Source organism: Triticum dicoccoides, chromosome 1A, assembly GCF_002162155.2.
Source record: "Triticum dicoccoides isolate Atlit2015 ecotype Zavitan chromosome 1A, WEW_v2.0, whole genome shotgun sequence".
Classification (NCBI taxonomy): domain Eukaryota; kingdom Viridiplantae; phylum Streptophyta; class Magnoliopsida; order Poales; family Poaceae; genus Triticum; species Triticum dicoccoides.
This window is the reverse complement of record NC_041380.1, coordinates 293,372,437-293,384,552: the sequence shown is the minus strand read 5'-3', so window position 1 is coordinate 293,384,552 and position 12,116 is coordinate 293,372,437. Positions and strand designations below refer to the sequence as shown.

Below are 12,116 nucleotides of genomic sequence, written 5' to 3'. Positions count from 1 at the left end.
GATTTGAATCTCAGGCAAAGACGTTGGGTCGAGTTGATCACAGATTTCGACTTAGGAATAACCTACACCCCAGGGAAAGCCAACGTCATGGCTGATGCGCTAAGTCGTAAATCTTATTGTAACAATCTGATGTTACAACAAAGTCAACCGCTTCTCCATGAGGAATTTCGGAAGCTTAACCTTCACATTGTTCCTCAAGGATTTCTTTCCACCTTGGTGGCGAAACCTACTCTTACGGATCAAATCATTGCTGCCCAGAAGCGAGATAAGGGAATAGCTAAGATCAAGGAGAACATTGCTAGCAGAGGTGCTAGTTGTTTCTCCACAAATGATCATGGTGTTGTGTACTTTGAGAACCGTCTAGTGGTTCCCAAGAACCAGCATCTACGGCAGTTGATCCTTAAGGAGGCTCATGAATCTCCTCTCACTATTCATCCCGGTGGTACTAAGATGTATCAGGACCTACGCCAGAGGTTCTGGTGGACTAGGATGAAGAGAGAAATTGCTCAGTATATTGCTAATTGCGACGTCTGTCGTCGTGTAAAAGCAGAGCATCAACGGCCTGCTGGCACCCTTCAACCTCTAGCTATTCCTGAATGGAAATGGGATAAAATTGGTATGGATTTCATTACCGGTTTTCCCAGGACTAAGAGAGGGAATAATGCTATCTTCGTCGTGGTCGATCGTCTTTCCAAAGTAGCCCATTTCTTACCTGTTCGTGAGAGTATAACCGCTAGTCAGCTGGCAGACTTATACATCTCCCGAATAGTGTCTCTCCATGGTGTTCCTTTGGAAATTAACTCGGATCGAGGAAGTCTTTTCACCTCTCGATTTTGGGAAAGTTTCCAAAATGCTATGGGAACCCGTCTCTCCTTTAGCACCGCCTTCCACCCTCAGTCGAGCGGTCAAGTGGAACGCGTCAACCAGATGCTAGAAGACATGCTTCGAGCCTCTGTTATCTCATTCGGAATGGATTGGGAGAAGTGCCTTCCATTTGCCGAATTCGCTTATAACAACAGCTATCAATCTAGCTTGGGTAAAGCCCCTTTTGAAGTTCTCTATGGACGACGGTGTCGAACACCCCTTAACTGGTCAGAGACCGGGGAAAGACAATTCTTTGGCCCGGATATGATTCAGGAAGCAGAAGAACAAGTTCGCATCGTTCGTGAAAAGTTGAAAACAGCCCAATCTCGTCAAAAGAGTCAATATGACCGAAAACATAAGGCTATGACTTTCGAGGTTGACGAGAAGGCTTATCTTCGGGTCACCCCTCTGAAGGGAACCCATCGTTTCGGTATCAAAGGCAAATTGGCTCCTTGTTACATTGGACCTTTTCGCATTCTCGCCAAACGAGGAGAAGTTGCCTACCAGTTGGAACTACCTCCGCATCTCTCCAGAGTCCACGATGTCTTCCACGTTTCCCAACTCAGGCGTTGCTTCTCGGATCCTATCCGTGAAGTGGACCACGAAACGCTTGATCTCCAAGATAATCTTACATATCGAGAGTACCCCATTCGTATCCTCGATCAGGCCGAGCGTACCACTCGACGCCAGAACATCAAGTTCCTCAAAGTACAATGGTCGCACCATTCTGAGGATGAAGCAACTTGGGAAAGGGAGGATCGTCTTCGACTCGAGTACCCCGCCTTCTTTCCGGAGGAACCCAAATCTCGGGACGAGATTCTTTTGAGTGGGGGTGAGTTGTCACACCCTAGCTAGTCATGCATTAGAGTGTTGCATCATGTTTACTCTTTCATCAGAAACTTGAAATGGGGATCTGTGAAACCCTCAGAATCATTTTGAAAATGATCCAAATAAAAATTTCTCCAAAAGGGTCCAAGAAAATGCTCATGTTGATCTCTGAAAATATTGGACAGAGATAAAAATCAAACCAATATTTTTAGTGGCTCATGGACATTTATTTTGGGCATTTGGAATTAATGCATAAATATTTGCTTTGGAAATATATTTCTATATATATAAATATATGTCCAAATATTATGCCAATTATAAAGGAGCTCTGGAATAATATATCTAGCCCCTGCAAAGTTAAATAAATGATTTAATATATTATTTTAATCAAAACAAATGTCAGAAATTAGAAAACAGAAAAAAAATAAAAGGGAGAAGCTTACCTGGGCTCCTCCCTGTGCAGCCCATCCAGCTGGCCGGCCCAGCCAGCAGGCGGCCCAGCCCGCCTCCCTCCTCTGTCGTCTTCGTCCCGACAGAGGGAGGGGAGTGTGGCCGGCGCGCGCGCGCGCCACCGCGCCACGCCACCTCTCTCCCTGCTTGCCTGCCCTCCCCTCCTCGCTCGATGCCCCGGACGACGCCACGCCTCCCCCCTGCTCTCTCTCACTCTCCCCCGGCTCTCCCCTCCTCTCCCTCGCTCTCTCTCTCACACGGCCGAACACCACCGTCGCCGCCGTTCGCCATAGCAGCCATCTCCGGCCACCCCTCGCTTCCCCGACTAGCTCAGGAGCTCCGCCTCGACCTCCTCTTCCTCCCCACCGCTCCACGGGTCTCCGGAAGCCCTGCATCGCCGCCACGTCGCCGTTCCCCTCTTCGGGCTCCGACCATCATCGCCGACGAATTCGCCGTCTCCAGCGCGTCTCCGAGCCCGCTTCGACGCCCACTGCAACCGCGGTGAGCCCCCGAGTCGTTTCCCCCTTCTTCCCGGGTCTCTTTCGACCTCTAGGCCTTAGCCCCACCTTGGCCGAGAGCTCCACGCCGCCGGCGATGTCGCCGTCGTGGCCACGGTCACCGTAGCGCCCAACCGAGCACACTATCGTGCTCCACGCCTCACTAGGAGCACGCAGCACGCACCAACGCCTCTCCAAACACCCTGCAACGCCGACTCCGACCGCACCCGAACTCCGGCCGCCGCTCACGAGCTCGCCGTCGACGGTACCGGCCACCCCAGGCTCGGCCACCACCACCGTTCGACGCGCGGGAGCAAGAGCTCTCCAACGAGCCCAAGCACAGCCTCGCCCGTGCCCTGTAGCGCGATCCCGCATCACGCCGCCGTCTCGGGCCTCGCCGGCGTCACGTCGCCGGTGGGTTTGACCCACCTTGACCACGGCAGGAACCCCCTGAGTCCCTGACAGGTGGGCCCAGCCCTGTAGCTAATTAGGATTAGCGCTAACCACTGTTAGTTAACCCCTGACACTGACCAGTGGGCCCCAGCGCCACTAATTAGTAATTAGGATTAATTTAACCCTGTTTAACCTCCCTGTCACTGACGTGTGGGCCCCACACGTCAGGTTTGACCTCAGCCAGCCGCAGTTGACCACTGACGTCATGATGACGTCATGCTGGCGCAATAACTATAATTTCTGGATTTAATTTAAATCAGGAAATTCCAGAATATTATTTAAACTTCAAAAATTCATAACTTTTATTCTGTAACTCCAAATTGGACAAATTATATATGAAAAATGATCAGAAAAATCCAATCTATCCATTTGTACTATTTTCATGCATGATAAAACAAGTTAAATTGATGTTTCAAGCAGAACAAGGAAAAGCACTTTAAAAGGCCATATTTGAATTTGAAATTTGAATCCTTGATTCAAATTTGTTCAAACCCTTCTGGTTTTAGTTGCATTAGCCCAATACACTCATTTTGCCATGTCTCATGCATGCATCATATTGTTGCATACTGTTTGGTAATGTTTGTGTATCGGTGCTCTCTGCGGCAGGTTCTGTCTCCGAGGAATACCGTGATTACCCTAACGAAGAACCGTATCAGTGCATCGAACCATCAGGCAAGCAACCAACCATTTGATCATATCGATACAATCCCATGTTCTCGCTCCTGCTCTCTTTTACTGCATTAAGACAACGCGTTTCAAACTGCTGTGTGCTACGGTAGTTGAACCCATTTCCTCTGCATGACCTGTCATTGCCACAGTAACTAGATGAAACCCACTAGCATGTGTAGGAGTTGATTGAGCCATATGTATGTGTTGTTCCTACCTTGCTATGCCTGCTATGCTTAGAGTCGTGTCAGGTCTGGTTCATCTGGGTGATGGGCTAGAGTGAAATGATTATGTCGGTAATGAGAGTAGTGTGGTGAACACGATTTTGGTAAAGGTATCGATGAGAGGCCATGTAGGAGTACATGGTGGGTTGTTTCATTGAAGCCGACCTTAAGCACTGAGATCTGTATGCGTGATTTAAGATACAGCTACTACCATGCATTGGGCCCTGAAATATGACCCCGCTCGACTTCTTATTCACCCTAGCTCTCTGTCCAGGAGTTGCAAGTAGTTTCTGGTGTTTGTAGCCTACTGGAGGCCGTGGACAGCGCTGACCGTAGGGGTGGGCTGTGATGCGGTAGGTACGTGGCCGGGTGTACCGAATACCCGTTAGGTATCTCGGGAACCCTGTTCACATCGTTCGGGGCCGTATGGGAAACCCCGGCCGGACTCCCTGCGGATGGAACCTGAATAGGCGATAAACCTGGACTAGAGGCTTAAGTGTTTAGGTAGGTCGTGGTCAACACCCACGTCGGCTTTCGCTTGAAGTCTGCCGAGCACATGTCGTGTGCAGACGCTAAGTGGTGGAAACATGTATGAAGGGTTATCATAATCTATTCGAATAGCCGCGTCCGCGGTAAAGGACTACTTGGTTGCCTATACAGTTCATAGACAAGTAAATGGAAACTGTTAAAAGCCTCAAGATAAGTGTGAGTGCCGAGGATGGCTCTTCCGTAGGAAGACGGAGGTGGATCCTCGGTAGTGTATTGAAGTGGTGAGTAGTGGACTCGTGTGCGCAAAACCATTTCAAGTTGGAGTATCGTAGGATAGTCTAGCCAAGAGTCAAAGCTGGCTTGCTGCAATAACTCCACCAACCCTTCTTGATACTAAGCATGTATGTAGGATCTGATGTAAGTCTTGCTGAGTACCTTTGTACTCATGTTGCTATAATCTACATTTTTACAGAAGACGCTGCAACCCCTTCTGATGGGTTCTATGTAGACATTGACATCAACGAGTAGGCTAAAGACCCAGGTGGTGACCCTGAGCTTGTGAAGGACCACGTAGTATAGCTAGGCTTTCCAAGCCTCTTTTATTTTACTAGTTGTCTGTACTCAGACAAGTTACTTCCGCTGCTGGTTTGTATGACTGTATGACTTGTATGTTGGGTCGTGAGACCCGTACCTTTGTGTATGTTATGTATGGCTCCCTGAGCCTTAAATAAAGTACTTGTGTCGTAGAGTCATGTTGTGATGCTTCGTTGTATTTGCACATATCGAGCATATTGTGTGTATGATTGAAATGCTTGATATGTGTGGGATCTGACTATCTAGTTGTTTATCTTTAGTAGCCTCTCTTACCGGGAAATGTCTCCTAGTGTTACCGCTGAGCCATGGTAGCTTGCTACTGCTCTGGAACACTTAGGCTGGCCGGCATGTGTCCTTCTTCGTTCCTGTGTCTGTCCCTTCTGGGAAATGTCACGCTTTGAGTACCGGAGTCCTGTTAGCCTGCTACAGCCCGGTTTACCGGAGTCCTGCTAGCCCAGTGCTACAGCCCGGACCCACTTGCTGATGACCGACACGTTCGAAGCTGGGTCATGGATGCCTGTCCCTGTAAGTCTGTGCCACTTTGGGTTTACGACTAGTCATGTCAGCCCGGGCTCTTTATCATATGGATGCTAGCGACACTATCATATACGTGAGCCAAAAGGCGCAAACGGTCCCGGGCAAAGGTAAGGCGACACCCGTGGGGATACCGTGCGTGAGGCCGCAAAGTGATATGAGGTGTTACCGGCTAGATCGATGTGACATCGAGTCGGGGTCCTGACACTGCTGCTGTTATTTCTTTGTTTGCAGCTGCTAATTGTTATTTTGTTTGGATTGCAGGAGAGCAGAGAGGATTGCTCCTGATGTGTTTGATGCGTGAGAGAACAGAGAGGTCTGACAGATCACAGGGTATGCAGTGTACATATGAGCATTGGGGAGAGAGGTAGCAGAGATACTGGGAAAAGATGTTCTCTCGATGGAGAAGACACAGTGCAGGGAGTGTTGTTTGCCACTGCTTGTGCAGTTCTGCTGTTTTGCTACTATTATGAATATAAATATATGATCATTTCTATTGCATTGCAAAAATAATGTCCACACTTCCATTCCATTGCAATTATTTTTACAATGACAACAAGGTTCGCTGGGCCGACCAGAAGAGCTATTTCAAGGGTGTCCTGTTCAAGGTAAATCACGCTCTACATGATTTTCATGAATTGCAGTTTCATTAGCCCATTGCCCTTGTGTCCTCTTGTGTTTCTACGACTTGGTAGTTTCTGATTGGCCAGTTGCAGAGTTTGGGCGAGGAAACTGTGGTTATGACTTATGTGGTCCAAGGGCGATGGCCTGATAATTCTCTACAAAGGAACTTTGCGGTTGTGAAAACGCATCAGTGGAGTGGACGTACACTATTTTTGTAGTTACAATTATGTTCATCTTAATCCAGCGCATCAAGGATGCCGACGACCTATGGGCTTCAACGATGCCGACGACCTTTGCGGCTTCGCACCAGAAGCAGCCAACATTGCGCCTCAGTCGGCTAGGGAGATAACCTCTTCACTGGCAGGCATCAGGTGCGTGTTTGCCTTTTCTGTTAGGCTCAGGCAGTCAGTACTCACTACTCTGTACATGCATGCACTTAACTGAGACATAAATTCCAAACGGGTCTTGACTACTTTAATCGGGTCACGTGGAATTAAGGAGGGTGAGATTGATGTGACCTTGTATGCGTATATGTTTGAAATCAAGAATTAATACTATACCAATTTGCATAAAACTATCTACATCTACCATACCTTCCCTGTTAGATGCCAACTCTGGTTTCTAGAGCAATGTGTGATCAAGATCATAATTAGTTGCTTGGTAGTGTCTTCACAATGGTGAGTTGGTGACATGACATGACTGATTAGATGTAGATAGTGTCCATGCCAAGTTGTGTACATACTATCAAGCCCACTTACACATGATCGGGCAATTGCAGTCGCAAGAAAGGAAGAAAAACATGCCAACGCCAATAGACACCCGCAGTCATGACTGTCTCGATCACCTCCGCGTGAATAGTTTTTGTATAGCACTATAGTTATATTGGATACTTATGGATTTTACTAACCTTAGTACCATATGTTCTTTTTATCCCTGGTGCTTGCAGGATGATTCCACGTCGTACCTGTCAGGTTTAGCTCAACTCGCTGTTATTGAGGTAGTATGTGAATCATCCGAGCTTGCTAAACTTTTCATATACGTAAATATTGCATGCCTGATTATTTTTATTATTGCTTATTACTTAAGATTTTGTCTGCTAATCGGCTCAGCAAAAATTATAGTAGTGTTCCCTTGATATTTCTTTTTTATAGCCTTTATTGCAGTCTGCACCCCTGCAAGAATGAAATTAATTCATGTTCTTAAATACTTATTTAAAGCATTTATATAAAAGGAATGTAGTGCCCTGTTTAGATGAGAAGATTATTATTCCTCCAACTTGTGCTTAGCATGCGTGAGTCAGGATTCAGGAGGCCTTCACATACATCATACATACACACCACTCCGGCTTAATCTACTTATTCTTTCTCTAGGATCCATTTTAGAGCATACACCTTTTACTTTTAATACACTACATTTGTGAGGTGCAGGATTTCTTACACAACACTATAAGGACTTGAGGTGATTCGTGGGTTGTAGGGCATGGGGAGCTTCACAATTATTAGCTCCATATTGAATGTATCAAGATTGTTGATTGTTTGGTTACACAAAGTCATGGTAGCAAAAGTTGTATGTATAGCTTGTGAGTTGTGATACATGGTGATGCATCTTTGCGATGTTAATTGTGCGCCCCATTTATTGATGCTTTGCTATTTTCTGATTTATTGGATTACATTAGGCTTAAAATATAACGAGAAATAATGGTTATATACGTAAGTTAATTAACATGGTTTATTGCTTCCGTAATAGAGTTACGACAATGGATGAAATATGCTTAATGTCTAACTTACTTTCATGTTTTGTTGCATATGGATCCAGAGCCGATGGCCAAGTTGTTTTTCTCTACGTGTGTTACTTGACCGTCAATTCTGGGATGAAATTGACTATAGTGCTGTTGTATGTAATGTGTTTTTGTTAAGTCTGTATGGTTGAAAAATCCATTATGTGTGCATGTTTGATATGAGATATGGTGCTCATATGGAAAGAACTATATATGCAAAAGCTATATTCAGGCTAAATTAAGATCTGTGCTACATAATTGCATGTTCATTGTATTAAAATAATTGTGCCCTAACTAGCATGATGCAGATAAATTGTTTCTATGATTATTATACGTGTGTTCCACGTGCATTCTAACTAGTATTTGTTTAGAATTTTTTAGAGTTACAGAAGTTTATTAAACTTCCAGATTACTACAGACTGTCCTGTTTTTGACGGATTCTGTTTTCTATGAGTTGTTCGCTTATTTTGATGAATCTATGGATAGTATCGGGGGGTATGAACCATGATGAAGTTGGAATACAGTAGATATAACTCTAATATAAAATTGGAATAAGTTTGCAACAGTACCTAAAGATAGTGATTTGCTTTATTACACTAACGGATCTCACAAAGTTTTTGTTAAAATTTTGTGTGGATGAAGTGTTTGAAGATCGAGGGGCTATGAATATGAGAAGAATAAAGAGATGCAAGAGCTCAAGCTTGGGGATGCATAAGGCACCCCAAGTAAATATTTCAAGGATACAAGCTTGGGATGCCCCGGTCGGCATCCCATCCTTCTTCTTCAACAATTATCGGTATTACCTCGGTTTTTGTTTTGTTCACATAATTTGTGTCCTTTGTGTTTTTGTTTTTTACTTTAAGAACCATGCTAATATGAGATAGCCCTTCATTGATTTATAGAATACTTTATGTGCTTCATTTATATCTTTTAAGTATGATCTTATACAATTGCTTTTTGTGCTTCACTTATATCTTTTGAGTATGGTTTTATAGAATGCTTCTTGTGCTTCACTTATATATTTTAAGCTTGAATATTGGTTAGTCTATATTAATTGTAGAATGCTTCATTAACTTCACTTATATCTTTTGGAGTATGAATAATACTATCATCTAAAGTGGATTTAGAAAAAGTTTGCTTCCACTATTCTGAATGAGGAGAATTTTGCTTACGTGGAGAGTAGTAAAATTTCTATGCTCTTAGATCATTAAAAGAATATTTTATGTGATGGTTATATTGTTGAACTTATTCATGATGCTACTGAAAATTATTATGAGGGAGAAATACATGTTTGTAGGATTTACAATAATATCAAGTTTCCTCTATATATGCTTAAAGTTTTGAAGTTATACATGTTTTGCCTTCTTATACTAGTTTATTCTTGTTTTCATAAATTATATGCTCACAAAATTCCTAGGCATAAGAAGTGGGTTAGGTTTAAATGTGCTAGTCATATTCTTCATGATGCTTTCTTTATGTTTCAATTCTTATCTTTTATATGAACATCATTGAAATCATCATGCCTAGCTAAAAGACATTAAAAAAAGTGCTTGTTGGAAGACAACCCAATATTTAACCTTATTGTTTTTGTGTGTTCTAATGATTAAGCTACTGTTTAATCATGTATTATAGTTTTTGTTTCAATAAAGTGCCAAGAAAGACCTTTGAGAAGACTTGGGTAAAAGTTAATGTGATCTTGCTGTAAAAAACAAAAACTTTGCGCTCACGAGATTAGCTGTCATTTTTTACAGAAGAGTGCGATTGAGTTGATTCCTTTTTTAGAAAATTAATGGACAAATTATTCACATCCACCAATTTATTTCATAATTTTTGAAGTAGCAGAAGTATGGTTGGTGTTCAGATCATTACAGACTGTTCTGTTTCTGACAGATTCTGTTTTCATTGCATAGTTTGCTTGTTTTCTAGTTTTTATGGCTTATATTTCTCAATATAAATTGTAGAAATGATATAGTACAGTAGGAATTGTGTGAGAACAATTATGAACCTTGTCTTTGACAATATCAAAGTGAATGGTTTACTCTTTATCATACTAACTTATCTCACGAAGTTCCGTTAAGTTTTGTGTGATTGAAGTTTTCAAGCTTTGGGTGAGATATCGATACGAGGAGAATAAGGAGGGAAAAGACCTAAGCTTGGGGATTCCCAAGGCATCCCAAGGTAATATTCAAGGAATACTCAAGCGCCTAAGCTTGGGGATGCCCCGAAAAGCATCCCCTCTTTCGTCTTCAAAACTATCGGTATACCTTACTCAGAGCTATATTTTTATTCGGTCTCATGATATGTGTTTTGTTTGGAGCGTATTTTTAACTTTACTTGCTGTTTGAATAAAATCATTAGATCTGAAATTTTGAATGAAAAAGAATTCTCCCATGGCTACTTAATTACTTGACTACTTAGTATTCTTCACTTATATCTTTTTGAAGTAGTTTGTCATTTACTCACGTGCTTCACATATATCTTATGAATAAATGGTTACATGAATTGAATATCATAAATTTGAATTTATATACGTTTCATATTCTTACAACATGGGGAGTAATGACTTCACACATAATAAGTATAGATAGTAAACCTACTGGAAGTTAGCAAACACAAAATTGGTCACTTGAACAATTCATGAAAGAATATTGAAGGAAAAGAGATTTCACATATAAATATACTATCTTGGACATATTTTGTAATTGTGAGCACTCATTAAAAGATGGCATGCTGAAAAGTTGATGTTGGACAAGGAAGACAACTTAATGGGTTATGTTTTCCTATATTCGAAACGTTGTATTGTCTTGGATCATCCAATATGTTGAGCTTGCCTTTCTCTCTCATGCTAGCCAAATTCTTAGCACCAAGTAGAGATACTACTTGTGCATCCAAACATTCCTTAAATCAGTTTTGTCATGAGAGTCAACCATATCTATCTATGGGTTGAGTAAGGTCCTTCAAGTAAGTTGTCATCAGTGCATGCAATAAAAATTGCTCTCTAAATATGTATGATTTATTAGTGTGGAGAAAATAAGCTTGATACGATCTTGTGATGTGGAAGAAATAAAAACGACGGACTGCATAATAAAGGTCCATATCATAAGTGGCAATATAAATTGACGTTCTTTTGCATTAAGATTTTGCGCATCCGACCATAAAAGCGCATGATAACCTCTGCTTCCCTCTGCGAAGGGCCTATCTTTTACTTGTATCTGCTATCTTTATACAAGAGTCATGGTGATCATCACCTATTCTTTTTACACTTTTTCCTTTGGCAAGCACTTTGTGTTGGAGCGATCCATATATATATATATATATATATATATATATATATATATATATATATATATATATATATATATATATATATATATATAGTTGACATTACTTGGATGTAGGCTTTCATAAATTATTATTATTGACATTACCCTTGAGGTAAAAGGTTGGGACGCGAAACTATAAGCCCCTATCTTTTTCTGTGTCCTATTAAAACTTGAACCCATAAATATCACATGAGTGTTAGCAATTGTAGAAGATTAAATAATAGTTGAGTATGTGGAGTTTGCTGAACCAAAGCTCTTACATAGACCTTCCCCAAAAATAAGATGAATTGCAATCATTTGATGACTTAGAGCACGATTTGTTAGTTTTCAAGAAAGTTTATGATCTATACTTTCATAAATGAATAGCTTGTTACTTGATCATGAGAAGTTTTATGAGTTAAGCTACTGTTATGATATATAATGATGCTAGAAAAAGTGATTGAAACTATCATTGATCAAACTTAAGCATTTGCTAGCATTCATACTTCATAAATTATTTCTTTTATCATTTACCTACTCAAGGACGAGCAGGAATTAAGCTTGGAGATGCTGATACGTCTCCAACATATCGATAATTTATGAAGTATTCATGCCATGTTTACTATTGTTTTATATGATTTTGGTATGGTTTGATTAGAACTAATCTGGACTAACGCTGTTTTCAGCAGAACTACCGTGGTGTTATTTTTATGCAGAAATAAAAATTCTCGGAATGCAAAGAAAATCAACGGAGATTTTTTTGGAAAATATAAAAAATACTGGAACAAAAATCTATCGGAGGGGAGTCCCGTGG

General features: G+C 41.8%; 1 long non-coding RNA gene across 2 annotated transcripts in view; it reads left to right on the top strand.

Annotated features, from left to right (window-relative positions):
* The window catches only part of LOC119269381, a 20,190-nt gene extending 11,745 nt beyond the window's left edge, over positions 1 to 8,445 (top strand). The window contains exons 2-4 of one of the 2 annotated variants that reach the window (XR_005133590.1): positions 5,864 to 6,207; positions 6,310 to 6,594; positions 7,170 to 8,445. This is a non-coding gene — a long non-coding RNA (uncharacterized LOC119269381). Of the gene's footprint in view, positions 1 to 5,863; positions 6,595 to 7,169 lie in introns of both variants that reach the window. The other variant, XR_005133585.1, reaches the window with a different exon arrangement.
* The last annotated feature ends 3,671 nt before the right edge of the window (positions 8,446 to 12,116 follow it).